The following is a 17,629-nucleotide window of genomic DNA, read 5'->3' as shown; positions in this document are numbered from 1 at the left end:
TGGGAATAACCTACCAGCAATAGAAAAATTCCTGTACAGGAAAGAAAAGAGTGTATGTGAATTGTGTGATGGAAATATTGTTAAAAAGTGGAGGTCATGTCGCTTTAGAAATGTGGGGTACCCATGTGAGGTATTGAGCTGAATGCCCAGGTAAGAGGCATTAAAGTTTTTGAAATATACAAGATACCATAGGGATTGTGGTGAGGTTAGATTAGATTGGATTAAAAGTATATTTCAGAAATGCAAGTGATTAAAGCAAGAGTTTTAATCTGCTTGAATTGTTTACAACAATCATCAAAGCTTCCGGTAAATAGTACCAACGAAAGCAGGTGATTGGCCCGGCTCAGAGACAAGAAATTGTAACTGAGTGACTGTATCAGTTTTTAATAGGGTGTGTTAGGGACCACGCTGGAAAGCACCTTGAGGTTGTCTTGGTTTGCTCCCAGTTGTGTAGAGTGGAAGACACATCGCTATAGTAATGTGAGCTCACAGACGCGCAGCGTGGACTGTTTGCATATGGCAGGAATAATACTTTCCGCTATGGGAGCAAAGCAGATGCAGCAGGGGCAAATTGTGATCGATGTGCAGGTCAAATTAGGACCAGTAGGGTCGGCAAGGTATATTATGCACAAGAAGTATGGTGAGAAGGCAACACTGTACTGTGATAAGTGGATGAAACTGACTGCAAAATGTGTGAGAAAATTTCCTAGTGTTGGCAGCTTTGACCCAGAAATATTGAGCTCAGTTAAAGATAAGATTTGTACATTAAGATCGCTGAAGTGGCGACTTAAACATAATACGTGTTTGAATTTGCGGCTACATGAAGGCAGTATATGGTACGAAAAAAAAATCTCACATACTGGTATAAACAAAAAGATACAGGTGGTTACAAAAGTCGCAAGCGCACCACCTCCGCCATATGCAGATGAGGGCTTAACTACCGCTGATAAGAAAGTTAAATGTAATTAGTATCCAGTGTTGGAAAAAGAAAAATATGCTGATTATGATAAAGATAATGAACCTGCTTTCATTTCTGCTGTTTCTCATGTTATTCAGTTACAGGAGGACCCACAAAGGAGGCGAGGGGTAGTTTCTGCTCCAGTGGCCATTGTTGGGGATCATGAGGTGCTCTCAGATGCTATTAAGCCCAGGAGCATTCATGCTACTGAAACAATAGTCCCTGCAATTAGCATAAACAATAGTGAACCTGCAGGATTACATCCTGAACGCACAATAGCTGTTCCTAATGGTAAGCCTGATAAGGATGATGTGATCCCAGTTAGAAATGTAGCTATGCATTGTCCATGGAGTAGATCTGAATTATGGTCAATTATTACTGAATTCCCAGATCCTAGGAAAGATCTAACAAATTGTCAAAAATGTATTAAGGATTTGGGTAATGCCCATGAACCCACAAATAAAGATTAGAGAGTAGTATTAAGGGCATGTCTTCCTCCCACAATTAATGTACAAACTTTTATTGAGGATAGTCAACTGGAGGAAGACAAACCTTTAACTGATGAGAGTAACCAGGTGAACATTATTCTCATTAATACTAAGTTAAAAATGTACTTCCCTGTAGTTGTTGATTGGCATAAGATTTTTTCCATAAAGCAAACAGATAATGAAAATGCTTTAGAATATTTCCTTAGAGCTTTGTTGGAAATGGCCAAGTATACAGGAATATCTAACATAAAAGACAATGTGAATCACAGGGAAGTGGCTGTTTCAGTTCTTATGGATGACCTTAAGGAAAATTTGAAAACAAGAGTTCAGACCTCTATTCCAAATTGGAGAGGAATCACGGTAGATGCCCTTAGGGAATCAGCTATTGACCATGATAAAAATCTAACCAAGAGAAAGGAAATGCAGAGAGAGAAATTAATGACTGTGAGTATACAGGCCGGTATGGTAAGGAAAGACAGCCACAGTCAGGTAAGTGTTACACATGTGGATAAATAGGACATATGGCCAGGAAATGTGGATTGGGACAGTATAAGAAGGAAAATAGAGACTCAGGTTATTACATGGGAGAAATTACCCTACACATAATCAGGAACAAGGTAATTGACCTAGGAGGGATCAAGGATTAGAAAGAGGCCCACAAAATGGGAATTATTCAGAGAATATCCAAGTACCTTGTGCTACATACCAGAGACAAGCACAAATTATAGCCACAAATGCTACACGTGAGTATGTCGATAACTCTTGAAGTTTAGGTCATACCTGTATGCTACAGCTAGTTAGATTGACAGTAACAGAAAACCGTGATAATGAACTTAATGAAAACTTTTTTTTAAAATGTTTCTGGTACTAATCAAACTTTTATTAGATAGAGGGGCGACCAGATCTTAATAGCGTCTATATGTATCCATCCTTAGTCATATGGATGAGTTATTGTTATGATCATTATTGTCTTTTTTTGCCTAATACTAAAACAATTGTTTCATCTCTCACAAGCAGGACACAAGGTATAAGGATAAGCTACAGCCATGGTGGACAAAGGATAAATATTTGGGACATTATCTGATCCAGGGGGATGAGACGATTGACACTGGACAGGATATAAGGAAGACAATATAAGGATCTAATGTTATATGCACACTATGCAGTATCTGCTCATTCTAAATTTGACACAAATGAGCACAAGTTGGAAATTGTCCCTTATGGCATCATCAAATAATAACCATCAAAAGACGTAATATGCTAAATCCTGTAATTTATTTACCATATGTTTCTCATAAGATACAAAGGGTGGAGAGTATTTAGCAGTTACACAGATATGCATTGTTGCATGGAACATTTATATCAGTCCTAGGGCAGCTTGATGAGGGCAGCTTGGTGCGGTTATGCATTAAGTGTGGTTAAAATCAAGTGTGCTTTCTGAACAGTTAAAAAAAAACCAATTAGTTATCCTGTATGAATCTCACTGAATATGGACTTATCATCTGTCTCTTTTCATCCCAGGTATGTAATATTCCTTGCTGAGTAATACAAGTGCCAGAATCTGCATTAACCCCCATGCACCAGCAGCTGTATAGGCAATGTATGTGATATTCCTTGCTGAGTACTACAAGTGCCAGAATCTGCATTAACCCCCATGCACCAGCAGCTGTATAGGCAATGTATGTGATATTCCTTGCCATCCTGCAAACCACAACTCCTAATCTATATTTGCACTAATGCAAAATTAGCTGGGCATTTAAAGTATGTGTATAATCTTGTACATGTCTGTAATTGGTTTTGTTAAAAATATGGGAATCTTTTATGACTTGCTAGCAATAGTAATTACCTGTGTTTGGATGGGGATCACTGAAGCACAGTTTATAGTGTCATACTGCCTGTTTTCTTAAACTTAGAGCAACGTATGTCCACTGATCAATTTGCATTTCAATCAACTGACCAATTGGCTCAGATGAGGCTAGTGTCTTAATCAGCCATACTATTTCTGAACATTCAGTCCTAGGGCAGCTTGGTGTGGTTATGCATTAAGTGTGGTTAAAATCAAGTGTGCTTTCTGAACAGTTAAAAATACAGTTGAACAACATCTAATACCAGGTAATTACAAACCCATTACTTAACAATTTTGATTGGAATAATATAAAAAACATAATGTATCAAAAACTTCTATTTCTTATCTCACTACATGGAATCATCTCTAAGGCTACTACATCCTTTACTGTCCCTGCACCTCATCCTTCTGTACATATTGCTGCCTCATTAATCCATTCTCCTCTTACAAACACACATGAGCTTTTAACTTATCTATACACATTGACAATGACATCCACAACCTATCGCCATAAATATCTATCATACAAATCCCACCAATATATTTATATCTCTCTCCTATTGCTTCTATTAGCTGGTGACATATCACCAAATCCAGGCCCAACACACATGCCACACCCACAACGAGCTATAAATCCAGCTAACCTCATAAACATTGCGTGCCTCCTCTCACCCTCTAAGTCACTAAAATGTGCCTTATGGAATGCACGCTCTGTCTGCAATAAGCTAACATCCATCCACGACCTCTTTATTTCAACTAACCTCAACCTTCTTGCGATAACAGAAACATGGCTCACACAATCAGACACTGCCTTCCCTGCTGCAATTTCATATGGTAACCTACACTTCTCACATACCTCCAGGCCTGGTAATTGTAAAGGAGGTGGGGTAGGACTATTCCTCTCCCAATCTTTTACATACACAGTTCTCCCACAGGTACCTTCACTCACATTTACATCATTTGAAATACATTCTATCAGGATTTTCACCCCTTTCTCTCTGCGAGTTGCTGTTATCTATCGCCCACCTGGGCCACCTCAACAATTTCTGGAACATTTTTCTGCCTGGCTCCCTCACTTCCTATCTTCTGAGATCTCCACCATCATTATAGGTGATTTCAATATTCCCATTGACAGTCCACAATCTCCTCATGCCTCCAAACTACTCTCTTTAACCTCCTCTCTTGGCCTCTCCCAATGGACTGACTCCGCTACTCATAAGGAGGGCCACTGCCTTGATCTTGTATTCACCCGACTATGCTCAGTCTCTGATTTCACTAATGCTCCTTTCCCTTTCTCAGATCACAACCTGATCACCTGCACACTCTCCTCTATAACATCAACCTCAAAGTCGGTGAAATCAACCAAACCTCCTAAAACTAGCAGAAATATTAATGCTATTAACTTTCATCAACTATCTACATCTCCACAACAACTCTCACCAATTTCTACATTCACTTTTCCTGAGACTGCTGCATCACACTTAAACCAGATTCTAGAAAAAGCCCTTGATGAAGTAGCTCCAGCCACCCATCACACACCACGTAGACTTAGACGTCAATCGTGGCATTCTAACTTTACAAGGCATCTACAAAAACTCTCACGTAAAGTAGAACGTCAGTGGCGAAAGTCTCATACTCCAAGTGACTTCCTCACATATAAGACTATCTACAACTCTTATCGTACTGCTCTGGACACTGCCAAACAAACATATTTCCAATCTCTTATCTCTGCTCAAGCCTCTAACCCCAAGCGACTTTTTAATACATTTAAACTGCTTCTTACTCCTCCCTCACCCAAACCACCTGCTACTATCTGTGCGCAAGATTTTGCTTCCTATTTTAGGGACAAGATTGATGAGATCTGAAATGAAATGGTAAGCTCTTCCTCAGCTAGTGACCTGCTCAATTCGCTACCTGTATCCTCTGGCATATTCTCTTCATTTGATCTCACAAACGAAGATGAAGTATCTTCCCTCTTCTCATCCTCCTACTCTATTACCTCTCCTCTAGATCCTATACCCTCACAAATCAGTAAAGCTCTGTCTCCTGTGCTTATCCCAACCCTAACTAAAATCTGTAATCTCTCTCTCTCTACTGGCAACTTTCCATCACTGTTCAAGCATGCAGTGATTACTCCTATTCTGAAAAAACAAAACTCTGACCCCAACACTCTCTCAAATTACCATTCTATCTCCCAGCTCCCATGCCCCTCCAAGCTACTTGAGAGACTTGTCTACACCCGCCTCACACACTTTCTTAACTCACACAACTTATTGGACCCACTTCAGTACGGCTTCTGTTCCCAACACTCCACAGAGACAGCACTGACTAAGGTAGTAAATGATCTGGTCACTGCCAAGGCTAAAGGCCATTACTCACTCCTAATTCTTCTAGATCTCTCTGCTGCTTTTGACACTGTTGACCACTCTCTTCTCATACAAACACTACAATCCCTGGGTTTTAAGCACACGGCTCTTTCTTGGTTCTCTTCCTACCTATCTGATCGCTCTTTCACTGTTCGTTTTTCTGATTCTGCCTCCTCTTCGCTACCTCTATCAGTTGGAGTACCTCAATGCTCTGTGTTAGGGCCTCTGTTATTCTCAATCTATACCTCCTCTCTTGGCAAACTAATCAGCTCTTTTGGATTTCAGTACCATCTGTATGCAGATGATACTCAAATCTACCTATCTTCCCCAGATTTATCACCAACTGTACTGGTCTGTGTCACTGAATGTCTTTCTGCAATTACATCTTGAATGTCATCTCGCCACCTGAAACTTAATATTTCTAAAACAGAATTAATTATATTTCCACCAGCCAATAACAGTTACCAACCTGATCTCTCTATTACTGTTGATACCTCGACCATCCACCCTGCCCCACAAGCTCGCTGTCTTGGTGTCATCCTTGACTCTGAAATGTCCTTTGTTCCCCACATTCAATCTGTCTCAAAGTCATGTTACATACATCTAAAAAACATATCCAAAATTCGACCATATCTCACACAAGACACTGCAAAAACTCTAATCCATGCACTTATTATTTCTCGCATTGACTATTGCAACAGTCTCCTTACTGGTCTTCCCAAAAACAGGCTATCGCCATTACAATCAATTATGAATGCAGCTGCAAGGCTTATCTTCCTTGCCAAACATTCATCATCTGCTGCCCCGCTCTGTCAGTCCCTCCATTGGTTGCCGGTTTTCTACCGTATTCAATACAAAATACTTTCACTTACACATAAGGCTATAACCAAACCACACCAACATACATCTCTTCGCTCATCTCAAAATATCTCCCTACCCGACCTCTCCGCTCAGCACAAGATCTTGTTTTATGCTTATGACAAACAACTAGAACACCAATATGACAGTCACAAGGCACACAAAGGACTGTCGCCGATCATACAATTTCCACTGGTAGTGACAGATGTAAAATGTCTACGCACTAGCATATATAGGGATTACACTTATTATTATATGATATTATTAAGAAAAGGAGAGCTGATGAGGTTGCAAAGAGAGCGGCAGCCTCACCTATTGCTCAGTTGCCAAGAATCCAGGCAACCAATTTGTTTTTTGTTATTTTTAGACTCTCAGCGTACAGAGGGCCTGATTCAGAGCCGGACACAAAACAGTGTTCGCCCGCAGTAGGTACGACCATCCAAATGTCAAACCAAGCGCTCGCACGTGTGGTCGCTCGTAGCGAATCTTCCGCCCCATATTTCCCCAAAACCTCCCCTAGCTAACGAGCGTCCGAATAGCGAGCGCTCTACTCGTTTTTTGTTGATGTGTTCACTTGCACAAATACTACCTGAAGTAGGCCTGTCATTTGTCGATTGCCTTGTTTCTCATTCGGCAAACATCCGTGAATCGATTGGTGCCAATCATCACCTTAATTGTTGGTCGAATGTTTTCAATCTTGTTTGTTTTTTGAATGTCAATAAACTTTAATGTTTGTTTTGTGTTCAATTTGGTCCGTAGATTCCGTCCGCTTTGAATGGCAAACTTGTTGTTTATTTTAAATCCAAAGGCTGTTTGTTTTGGTTTTTTTTGTTTTATTTGGGTTTAGAATATAGAAAATGTTTTTTTTTTTTTTCCGGATTGTTGTTAACGCATCAAAATGCAGCAAGCCAATCCTAAGTCACAATATATTTTTATGGGTTGTTCACATGACTCCTACTTTAACCAATAGAATTGTTCATGTTATTTATGAAAGTACATTAGCCAATCAAAATTTAGGGGTCCCTGTAATAAAACTGATTTGTGTAAAAAAAAACCCATTGCCATCATGAGAGCCAGTGCTTTTATACGGCGTGAGCTGCTGGTGCTCACTGAAATTATTGATCGCCGTATAATGGATAGGCCGCCTCCCGTCACGAATATGCTCAAGCGACGGGCGTACGCGGAGGAGCGGTGCAGGCTGCGGACTATGGGGTATCGGAGGACCATAGGGCAATTGGAGCGCCGTTGGTCCGATTTACGGCGCAGATCCCCACACCTGCTTGCGCATCTTCAGCTGCGAATCCGTCGGCGTAAGTGGATATTTGAATTTTATATATCTATGTCAATCTGATTTAAATTTTTTATGTTTGCTAATGTAAATTTGCATTAATGTGTGTGCATGTGTGCAGTATGCATTTTTATTTTGCTAAATGAGACCTTGTTAATGTTGTCTTTTTTTATTTTTGTTTTTCTTTGGGGTTAATGTTTTACATTGAAAATGTTTTTTGGAATACATATTTGCTAATATTCCAAACTATACATCATTTAGGTCAGGAGCGGATCTAGAGACGGAGTCGGAGGCCTGCCCGACCCCTCTCCCCAACTCTCACCATGTCCTCCCCTGCCCACTCCTCCCAAATTTCTCCACCCTCCCTTGACCTGGACATCCCTGTTTCCCCTCCCTCTTCTGCTCCCCAATTCCAAATAACCCCTCCCTCCCCTGTCCTACCCATCCACATTTCCACACCCTCCCCTGATCCACCCACTCTTTCTTCTACTCCCTCCCCTTTATCCCCACCTCAAATTACCCCTTCTTATTCTTCCGTCCACTGGCCCACTTCATCGGAGGATGAGGATCTTGGCCAACCTGGCCCTGAAGCTGCAGGTAATTTGTTTTACATGTGTGCAATTAATTTATGAAAAGGTGTCCTATATGCATACACTGTGGTATCCCTGAATACAATCTAAGGCCATTCCAAATTTGTAAATTTTTATTAATTATTTTATGTTAAATCATCCTTTTTTTTTTTTTGCTATTTAATGTCAAATTTAGGGCCAATTTTTTACCTTACAATGTCTTCTTTTTTTTTTGTTTTACATTTTTCTTAATTTTTTTATTTAAAAATTTTTTTGGGGGGGGTTTTCTACATTCTTCTTTACCAAATTAATTTTTGCATTACCACTTATGCCAGAGCCAAATACAAGTGTCATGTGGCTTTTTTTAATTTGTTGTAGAAAATCAAAATACAAATTGTGTAAGGATTTTTTCAAATGCCAAAGTGATTGTTCAACCCACTATTCTCATGTTCTTGGTTTTTTTAGTTGATTTTTTGGGCCAATTGGTAATTTAGGCAAGTTCATGTAACCACTATATTTTTGCAAAAAATTTAGCATGGTATGTTATCTAATTTTCATTGTAAATCATACTGTCGTTTGTTTATAATTAAAAAAAAAAAGATATTAATACACAGATTTCTCTTCAACAGACCCAAGGATGCGGGATCAGCAGATTTTGTGGCCATGGACCATTTGGTAGCATTATTGCACCATTAATATGTTTTGTATGATTGTTTTTGTTAATAAAATTTGTTATATGCAAAAATTCTAATTTATTGACTCAAACATTAGCTACCAAGGTCAATCAATTTGTTTGCATGTGTTAATTTTGTTATGTTTTTTTTGGGGGGGGATTTTGCTTATGAAAATGCAAACAATGTTCCAGACTAAAAATAAAAAAAAATAAAATAAAAAATGAAATAACATACAATCTGAGTGGTTTCCCAGAAATTGCAGACATATTTTGAAATCCCAAAAATGTGGTTAATTGACATTAACTCCATAATGGTTCGCTAGAATACCCTTATGTAGTTATTGTTTTCTCCAAATTAAAAAAATGCAACTCCCAAAATAGGAAAATTAAGAGGAAAAAAGGTTGGCCAAACTATGCAAACATGTTAATTGTTAGGTGAAAAAGACAAAAAAACAAAACAAAAAACAAACAAAACACTTGGAAACAAATTTCAAAGGTACTATCCATTTGTTAAAGGCTTTTGGTGTATTTTCATTTTCAAAAAAAAAAGAAAAATGTTTAATACACATTTTCACCAAAAACAAAAAATATACACACAAATTTTATAAACACAAAATCAAGAACTGGTTGAAGATGGTGCATGCCAACATGTTGTCCAAATTCAGGATAAAAACACATTTGTCCAGGTGTTAAGTTCATTTGTGAGTCATTATTGTCACAGTTGAGCAATTTCAGGAAGTAAGCAGGTTGTTGTTTGGTTTTTGAAAAAACAAGAAAAGAAACAGTTTACAATTCAAAACATAGGATAGTTAACACACATAATTTACCTTCTTCCCAAAGTAAACTACGTCATCAAGTATGGAACCCCCAGACACTCTCCTAGAACCAACCTCAGGGGGGCCATCCTCCGGCAAGGCATCCTCTGGCTGCATTAGAACACCACTCCTTATGGCGATGATATGGAAAATCCCACACAGGACCACAATTTTGGAAACCATAGCCGGCAAATACATTAGGTCGCCACCAGAGTGGTTGAGGCATCTAAATCAGCCTTTTAAAAGGCCGATACAGCGCTCCACCACCTGCCTGGTGGCAGTAAGTGCAGAATTAAATTGACTTTGTGGCCCTGGTGTAGGGACCAAATAAGGAGTGAGCAGCCAGGGCCTGCAAGGGTAACCACTGTCTCCTGCAAATGTAAAAACATAAAATGTAAAAAATATATATTAAAAAAAGGTAACGTCAAGACATTAAGGGTCCCACTTACCTGGAAGCCACGCATCACCAGCTTGTAGGTTGTTTAATTTATGCCAAAGCCCTGATTGCCGGATGACAAAAGAATCATGTGCACTTCCTGGGAACTTTGCATTCAGGGACAGGATCTGGAGGGAGGCATCACATACCACCATTACATTCATTGAATGAAAATGTTTACGGTTCCTAAATATAACCTCCAGCACTGCTGGAGGCTGAAGTGGTATGTGAGTGCCATCCACAACCCCTATGATGTGTGGGAAGCCTGCAAATTAAAAAATTTTTTGCTTGCCCACAGTAAGGGAACCCATATCCATTGGCACGCATCGATCACGCCCCTCAGGATCCGGGAAAAGGAGGATTGTGAAACTCCTGCCACTATTCCAACTGTGGTCTGGAAGGATCCTGAGGCACAAAAATGTAACACCGACATAAACTGTGTTAGTGGTGGTATTGCTGTTGGATTGGTAATTTGCCTTTCAAGATCACTCTCTATTAATGAAAGAGTGTCTAGGATAATTTTTGGTGGTAGGCGGTAATGCCTTAACACCTCATCATCAGGCATTCCAAAAAGGGTGACACGTGTTCGAAATATCTGGGGCCTTGCACGCCTACGAGGCCTACGTCTAGGAGGATGTGCCGGTTGGTCGGGGTCTGTGACCATCGCCAATATTCAGCCAACATCATTCTGAAATGTTAAGCAATGAAGTTAAGATTTAGATTATTGCGAACGTTAAAAAATACTTATCTTTTCAGCATAAAAAGGCAAATCTTACAGGGTTGGGCAGTGACATCTTGTAGTAAACCTACGAATTTGTTAGTGAGAATAAACGAACACTCAAAATTTGACAAAAAATTACAGACTAAGGCAAAATAAACCAGAATGCATGCACTACCCAGATGATGTTTTTTTAATAACACAATTTTTTTAAAAAATGTACTGTCCGCTTAACATTGACCTTGGCAAACTGTACGCCACATTTAACCTTAACGCCAAAACCACAAACATAAGATCGCAAAATACTATGCCACATTTAACCTTAACGCCAAAACCACAAACATAAGATCGCAAAATACTACGCCACATTTAACCTTACCGCTAAAACCACAAACATAAGTTTGCAAAATACTATGCCACATTTAACCTTAACGCCAAAACCACATACATAAGATCACAAAATACTACGCCACAATTTATGTTTAAATAATTAAAAATAAAAAACATGGCAAATCAGGCAGGTTTTTAGGCACAACACTGCACAGCGTGACCACTAAAAATAACCTCACAAATGTAGATAAATACAAATTTATAAGGATTTCAAAAAACACTTACCACACAGATGAAGACACCCAATGTTTCCAAATCCAAAAAAAGCAAAGAAAAAGTTCAAAAAACTAAATGAAAGAAAAGTAAACACGTATTAACATTTAAAATTTTTTTTAAATTTAACATGTAAAATCGAAAGAAAGTATATTAATAATCCGAAACACTTCCAATATATAACATAATTTTTTTAAAAATAAAAAAAAAATTCTGACATTCCTATCCAAAGCCAAATTTTTTTTTCTAAATGAACACTCTAAACTCGATGCCCAATACCACGACCATGACTCCAACTCCAAATCCAACTCCAAGTCCAACTCCAAACTCTAAACAACCCAACCCGAAAACAGGACAGAAATAAGCCTTAACTAGCCTAAACTTTTCCGCACAAATCAATGACGCCCAATAGGTGCACCCAAAGCATGATGCGGCCGCGTAATGCACACGCATCTATAAAAACTACACGAGAGCACTAAATCGGTCTGCTTTACTCATTTTGGACAAAAAATGTCAAAAAACATTACAATTTTTTTTTTTTAAAGGCATGGAGACAGAGAATGAGGAGGCTGCGGGGCCCAGCAACCAGCCCCATCAAAAAAAAAAACGACAGCCACAATTCACAAGAAAGGAGATGGAGGTTTTGGTGCAAAAGTGCATGGATAACTTGGCACATGCACCAAGAAATATGGGTGCAACACAGAGATAGATACTGTGGGAGGACAAAGCCAGTGCTGTCAATGGGGTTGGTGACTTTGTCGTTCAACCAAAGAGGTCAAACGGCGGTACGTAAATGCTCTAACCTATTTCCCAAAAATTGGAGGAACATTTTAAATCTAAAACTACTTTTTTTACCAACAGATGGAGTGACTTCAAATTAGGGATGAGCGGGTTCGGTTAAGTTTTGGATAGCCAATAAGATTCGGTTTTTAAATCAGAACGGAACCGAGTAGAACCGAACCCGCTCACCCCTACTTCAAATATCGCCTAAAGCAAAAGTTGGCTGATAGGGCTAGGCATGCAGGGGGGACAGGTGGTGGGCCAACCACTGTGTCACTGGAGCTGGCCGATTTGGAGGAGCTGGCACAGGGGTGTGTGCAGGAAGAGGAGGTGTTTGGCGTGTCCAACATGGACACAGACATGCCAGACTTTAAGGCTCCACTTGTTGCCGCAGGTAATTTTGTTAAAACTGTTTAAAAAGGATTTTTTAGAAAAATTAAAAATGTACTAATATTTTTATTATCTATCTTTTTCACACAGGCACAGAAGAGGATGAGTCTCTTCCAGAACTGAGTTTTGGCCGCAGTATATCTGCTGGCTCCGCAGGGGAGGAAGCAGTATTTCTGTCTGGGGACACTGTGGTGGACAGTCCAGGGCCTTCCCCCTCGCAGGCAGTGGCCCTTCTCTCAGATCTCAATGAGAAAATGGATAAGAACACTGAGATTCTGATGAGGATGGATGCCAGTCTGCTATGGGTGGCGGACACCCTGGAGGAAAACCCTGCGGCCAATGTCAGAATAGCTAATGCCCTGGAGCAGCTCGTCCGCCTGCGCATGTTGGAGCCGGCCTCCCTTTCTGCTGGAACATCAGGGCCCTCCACCTCTGGCGCAACATCGGCCATCCCTCCAAATGTGCCTAGCCCTATGCCTAGGCCAGAGGAAACACCAGCTACCTCTGGCCAGGCAATGCGCATGACCAGACGGACAAAATCATGCTCCCTCCAACATCAAGCCAAGTGGGGGAGAAGGCGTTGACAGCACAGGCTAATTCCCCCAAATTCCATCTCTGTGTTTGCCCCATATTTTTGCACCACAAAACCTCCCTCTCCTTTCTTGTGAATTGTTTTTTTTTTTACATTACTTTATATTTTTGATCAAAAAAAAAAAGAAATTTTGGCAGAAAAAAAGCCAAATTTATACAAAAATGTTAACATTTAATTTTTATTAAAACAAAAAACAAAATAAAAAATGTGTGTCAAATTAATTCTCAAATGGCTAAAAGGGACTAGGAACAAACATACTTATACATAACCAAGGTCATATACTTACCTTATGTTTTTTATTTAAAACATTTTTTTAACAGGTAAGTAAACAATAACACAAACAAAGCAATTAGTAGCTGATTGTCTTTCTGTATTGAAACCAAAAGGAAAAAAAAAATAGGTGTTGGGCTTTAAAAAAACTAAATAAATCTGACAACAACATGCGTACGGAATATAGCAAAAACATCAAGCATTTTTAACTTTATTGAAACATTTATTTTGTGATTGCTGTGATTTCAAAACACAAACAAATAGGAACACAACATGCGTTCCAAATTTAGCTAATAAATCAGGGCCATTGCAAATCACCTTCTCGCAAGTGAACCAATTATTAGGTGATTGGTCTTGTGCCTTGTAAAGGAGAATAGCAAAACATCGATTCGCTAAGGGAGCTACGAAGTGACCATCGTCTTTGCGAAATCCAATACCCTACCACAAGCTGGACGAGCAGTCATAATGGAAACTGGATCACACAGTGATGTATCCAAAAGACCATCCAAAAAACGGCTTGACACGACTGCATTTTCACATCTCCACCCCCGTTACCACCCATAAATGGAACATTCTGTCAATCAAATTACATAGGTCACTTCCTGTTCACTGTGTATACGAGCGAAAGAAAAATGACCGCAAAGATACTGCCGCACATGCGCAATGATAACCGGACGCAGGCGTGGTTTAAAAAAATCAAATGTGTATGAGCGAACGGCTACTTGCGTCCGGCTTTGAATGAGGTCCAGAAACTGATAAATATGCAAGATTTGTGTTACCACAGGGGGCTCATTCCAACCCAGGTACTGTAATACAAATCAACTTCATTCAAATAGTATAATGTGGGAATTTGAAATGTTTGTTTGGGTCAATTTGTTTTTAATTTGGTTTATATTTTAATTTGGTTAAAAGAAAAAAATAAAATGATAATAATAAGTTGAGTGAGGTGATGACTGACACAGGGTAAGTGTGAAAGTCGAAGGAGATTGAGGCTGTGTTCCCGGGCTGGGTTTTGGATCTGTATGGTTAGACACAGGTGCTCTCTGAAGAAGGCTGGGTCTGATGAAGTTCCTGCGCATGAAGGAACAAATAGACAGGAGGATCTTACGAGTGGAATTTGAGGGACGACTGGTACTCCGGCTAGGACCGGACAGTAACTGGACTCCAAGTATAATGGAGGATGGTTGGAACTCCGGTTTGACCGGGGGGGTAACTGGACTCCAGGTGTAATGGAGGATGGTTGAATGCACACAGCAATGAATTATAAGAGAAAGTCAGCTAGAACATCATATGGAGCACAGTAGGGGAGCTCACTAGACTAAGCTAAGAGTCCTATAGCAGGAATCCTTTTATTTAGACTGTTGAATGCTGATTGGTGGAGGCGGAGTCACGTGGGCAATCCAACATGGCCACACCCATGGACCGGAGCGCTGCCGTCTAACCCCACAGACGCCGGAGCCGGAGCAGACTGAAGGGGTGCTGGAAAGGAAATTCGGACAGAGCCAGCTGAAGAGGAGAGAGCTGCTGCCGCCCTATGTGAGTGCCAAGGACACCGTGGGTGAGCACCCGCAAAGGTAAGTACTGGGGTCTGGTTCTGGGGTCTCTGCAAGGACATGTGACAGTAAGTATGGCAAGAAGCATTGCCACTAGTATTACAAAAGTATCAGAACTACCTCTAGGCCACCACTTGTCACCATTGGATATATTTTATTTTTTGTTGGACAGATAACTTGGTACTGTGATAATGAAATAACTGTCAGGTACACCATGGGTGTGAGAAAGAAAACAAGACAATAACAGATGAGTTTAAAGCTTCTGGCACTGATCATGTTGGGCACTAAATGTAATGTCAGTGTTCCTGGAAAAGAATGTAAGGGTTAAGAAATTTCTTGAGTTCTGGTTGCTTAACAGATTGTTGGGAAGGATGATACCAGGTGTTGATGACCACTACTACAACATTGAGAGTTGCTAAAAGAGACACCTGGATCCATTCCACTCATTCTAAGAGTGTAACCGAACAAAAGGACAATCAAGAACAAGAAAAGGGAGAAGTGCTTTATCAATGTAAGACTTTTTCCCGGCAACTTAAACTTGCATGAGGGCAAAGCAACTGAACCAAAGATGAAGAATAACCATTACAGTGTGAATGTTTCCTGTCTCTTCTGTGTACTTTCTTTTGTTTTGTTTTTGTTCTTTTTAGCTGGAACTATTTTTTATCTGACACCAAAGTGGAACGCTCTGGAGGTGGGTCTGATAACGATGTTATGGGATATACATGGGGAGCTACCCAAGATCAGGCCATGACCTAACTCAACTTATAAGTTATAACTAAGGAAAAGGTTCATAAATCAGGGGAATAATTAGTAAACAAAGTGTACAACATGTTTGGTTTTGGGAGTATGGGACATATTACGTTTACAAAAAGGACAGGTATAATCTTAGTATTGATGCAGAAGGGAACATGCTTTTAGCAGATGGGGGTGCTAGCAACCAATAGGATGAATGGTTGTCCTTTTCACCAAAACTTGAATGAGTGTGTTTTAAGAGAAGTTAATACTGAGTGTGGTGACACATGTCCAATAAACAAATGACAAAGATACATTAATACTGATATTAAAACTGAAATCAATCCAACAAGATGGTATTAAATTGTCAAAGATAACGAGGGTATACGATATATAATTTTAGAGATGAAATCTGATGTAACCTGTTGCACCCACATGAAATAATTTAAAGAAAAATTAAATTTTAGGTACTGTAAACATATAATTCTCTATTGAGCAAGAGAATATTAAGCAGTGTGGTTCTTATGGTTAGACACTGAGAAAGTTTTCAAAATTCGTTAATGGGATGATGTATGTGCCGGGAAACTTCTGCTGATAATACTGTCAACCATACTAGTGATATACAGTATATTTTATTAAAATGATAGCTCTCTTTATAAAATGTGTTAGGAATATGTTCAAAAGGACCAACAACCAATCAATCACCCTGGTATAGAAATGGATGTTAGGGTTCCAATAAAGTATTACAACACAGAACTGGACAATCTGCAACATGATCCTACATTGGAATTATGAAAAGAGTGAATTTTACACCAGACATCATAGATAATTTAGCCCTAAATTCCCCAAACATCCTTTATAGGTTAGATGAGTTCCCACATCCTACCAATGGTCCCTAGGTATCCGCTGAGCATGTATAAAGGTTGTCTTACCCTTTCCTCCTGTACCCAATTGAATGCTCGATGTCTGATTTGTGTTAGATATATATATATTATATATATATATATATATATATTAGGGGTGAGCGGGTTCGGTTTTACTCGGATTTACTCGGATCTTTAAACGGCATTTTATTGGCTATCGCCTATCATGTGTTTTGGATAGCCAATATAATAAATCCGAATTTGCGGTAAAGTGGCGATAAGAACCGAGTAAATCTGAGTAAAACCGAGCCTGCACATCCCTAAATTATATATATATATATATATATAGAGAGAGGAAAGCAAGAGCCGGCCCCATCCTACTATAGAATGCAAAAAGAGGTATTTAATCCATAATAAATAGTAAAAACCGACATCCAGTAATACAGTGCATATCCATATAAAGGTCAGGGCATGTGGGGAGACCAGTGGTATATCACAAATGGCATAGTGAGCAAGTCATAGAATCCATGTAGAAATAGCATATGGATACTCATCATAAATCCATCCCCAGCATGTAGTGCCCGACAGCTGTGTTGGTGTTAAAGTGACACCTTCATCATGAGCAGCAAAAACAAGTCCCAAAACCCACAATAAATACCTGCATAATCATAACCAAATACTCACACCTGTGCTGAAAATCTGTGCCAGATGCTGTCATTGATCCCTGGAGTCATCGAGACCGGAAGTCTCAACATGCACTCTAGTCCCATGCACCACATGTGCTGCAGCAGTGTACACAAGATGACGTTCCAAAGCAGAACAAGTCATCGG

General features: G+C 39.6%; 1 pseudogene; it reads left to right on the top strand.

Moving 5' to 3' along the window:
- The first annotated feature begins 540 nt into the window (after window positions 1-540).
- LOC148513917 (uncharacterized) lies at window positions 541-15,959 on the top strand (annotated as a pseudogene).
- Window positions 15,960-17,629: the final 1,670 nt, after the last annotated feature.

The sequence above is a fragment of the Taudactylus pleione genome, unplaced genomic scaffold (genome assembly GCF_031769625.1).
Source record: "Taudactylus pleione unplaced genomic scaffold, aTauple2 ptg000268l, whole genome shotgun sequence".
Taxonomy (NCBI): Eukaryota; Metazoa; Chordata; class Amphibia; order Anura; family Myobatrachidae; genus Taudactylus; species Taudactylus pleione.
This window is presented reverse-complemented; position numbering and strand designations above follow the sequence as displayed.